Consider the following 3,050-nt stretch of genomic DNA (forward strand, 5'->3'; position numbering starts at 1 on the left):
TATCATCAGCATATTGTAAAATGGTACAAAAACTAGAAACAGACAATTCCAGGTCGTGGGTATATATGCTATAGAGCAGAGGACTGAGAACAGAGCCTTGAGGGAGGCCTTTCCAGATTAATCTGGGGGGAAGAGAATTATTCTGATGCTTTACCAGAACATATCTGCAAAACAGCAGATTACATATGAAATGAACCATCCTCGAGGGAACACTCAGCTTAAGTAGTTTCTGCCTGAGCACCGGAAGTAGGACATTATCATATGCAGAAGCAATATCAAGAAAAGCACCCACAAGGTACTCTCCTTTTGTAAAGGCTAATCTAATATCTGTTGTTAATACACTGAGACTGTCTGTTGTACTCATACCCTTCCGAAATCCAAATTGGGAGGAGGGGAGAATATTTCTACTTTCCATTAACCATTCCAGTCGGTTTTTAAGGAGATGTTCTGTAACTTTAGCTAAAGTAGATGACAAAGCTATGGGTCTATATGAATTTGAATTAAGGGGATTTTTATAAGGTTTAAGGATAGGAATAACAATTTGAGATTTCCAGGAGTTTGGGATAGAACCAGTTTCCAAACATTTATTGATTATTTTGAGGTAATAAATTTTAGCTTTGTCATTTAAGTTAGCCAGGAAAGAATATGGAACGCCATCTTCCCCTGGAGCTGTATCTTTTAGACCATTGAGAGCAATTTGAAGCTCAGAAAAGGAAAAGGGGGCATCCATTTCATCCGTAGCTGGAGCTGGCGTAGTAGTTAGAAATGAGTCCACATAGGGAACATAAGGTGGAGCTAATTTGTCTGCAAAGTTGTTAAGCCAGTCAGAAGGATTATTTGAGGAAGGATCAACGTGGCTCAGGGAGCGACGGAATCTCCTCATATTTTCCCACACAATGGTGGAGGGTGAACGAGGGCTAAGCGATTCACAGAACTGCGTCCAACTTGCTCTTTTCTTTTTGAAGACTAATCTTTTAATTTTAGCATCTAGTTTTTGGTAACTATTAAAGTTATCCTGAGTCATGCAGGCTGAGTATAATTCTTCTGCAGCAGATCTTTTACCAAATAAATCGCTGCATTCATCATCCCACCAAGGAGAGGAAAGCAGCGGATTTTTCACAGGGTGTTTTTTTGGAATATGGGAATCGGCCGAAGATATAAGAGATTTTAAAAAGAGATCATAGCATACCAGAATGTTTCCATCACTTTCCAAATCGGGCAGAGTGTCTACAATGCAATCAACGGATAGGGCATAATCTTCCCAATTTGCTTTTTTAAGTTTATACTTTAAAAGGGGATCATAGTTAGGGGTAGGTAAGGATTTATTATTTAATGTAACAATTATAGGAAAATGATCACTGCCACAGGTTGACTGTAGCACGTTCCAAGTCAGGCGCGATGCTAGGTTAGCCGAACATAGGGTGAGATCAACCGCTGATTTAGGGTTCTGATTGGGGTATACCCTTCGAGTAGGAGAACCGTCATTGAGGATGCAAAGACTGACATCATCAAGTAAATCAATCAGCAATGGAGAAAACCCGTCACTAGCATGGCACCCCCACATCGTGTGGTGGGTGTTAAAATCACCCATGGCTATGATAGGGCTGGGAAGGGACGACAAGATTGCTTGTAATTCGGGAATAATAGAAGATGAGGGATGAGGAATATACAGAGATACAAAAGATATGTCTAGGGTACGGACAGCAACAGCATTGATCTGTTGACTGTGGGAAGGAAGAGCGATTTGGGTGTAGGGGAGGGAGTGCCGTAGAAATACAGCACTGCCTGCATACCCATCACTCCTGTCATCCCTCAAACAGGAGAAGCCCGGCACCCGTAATCGTGAACCAGGCCTCAACCATGTCTCCGAGATGGCAAGAATGGTGGGATTATGAAGGTTAATCAGAGAGATTAACTCATGTTTCTTGGGACGTAAACTTTTACAGTTCCACTGTAGCAGGGTTATTGGGCCCATTTTGGAGTAGTTTAAAAAGTTGGCTTAAGTTTTTGGCAACGTTGGGCGGTAAGGGAATTTCACTACATGGAGCGACAATACTAAGTAGAAATTCGGAGATAAACTCAAGCATTTTACCTTGGGAGGGAGGGTTCTCAACATTGTTGTTGAGAGCGCATCCATTAGGAAGGGATGAGGAGTAATCACCGACAATAGTCTGAACAGCTTTTTTATCGTAGCCCTTTGCTAGAGGAGCTCGGGGACGAGGAGAGCGGAAAACTGTTTGCCGGTAGGAGGTTTTGGTGGAAGTTACATTAGTAGGAGTAAACATTCTCATATAGGGTATATACTACCCTACCTAGTTGTAGTCAAATATACTCATATAGGGTAAGATTACCAAAATCTATTATCTATGACTGTAACACTTGACAGGGCACAGCTTGTCAAACAATATATGTCAGTCACAGATGTTATGCTATTTTTTATTATTTAGTGGATCTGGATTCTAGTTTTTTGAGACTACATAAAGAGAGTTATACTGTCACATATATAAAATCCTTATGTTTATGTTTTTTAACGAAACTGTGAAGTTATAAACTAAGAATATGTACCTTTACACCTTAGATTTGGCTTAACTTTGAGCCATTTCTTCATCGTATAACTCGTATTTGCGTTTTTTTTTAATTTATAGACATCTAATGTTAACGTCAATTTGACATTGGTATGATAGAAGAACAAATCATAGACAAAAACGTTCCATTACATTTACAAGAATAACATTAATAATTGTTTTCATGAATAAAATTATTTTTCTTAATTAAAATGTTTTACTGTTCATTCAGTGTTTCTTTTATTCTAATAGTTGTTTGGTTTACTGTATTATATTGATAGTGTATGTGTTAAACATTGATGAACGCTAAAACTTGCCTTTACTTTAAATTTGTATTTAAATTATCAAACATTAAAAAGTAGTTTTTACTTTTTAGAAATACGATATTAATTAATTTTTAATTTGACATTATAATTTAAAATGTACAAATAAAAGCTGTAAAGAAAGTTTAACCATAGACAACATTCTTGTGAATTGTCGTGCTTG

Source organism: Pararge aegeria, chromosome 3 (genome assembly GCF_905163445.1).
Source record: "Pararge aegeria chromosome 3, ilParAegt1.1, whole genome shotgun sequence".
NCBI classification, from domain to species: Eukaryota; Metazoa; Arthropoda; class Insecta; order Lepidoptera; family Nymphalidae; genus Pararge; species Pararge aegeria.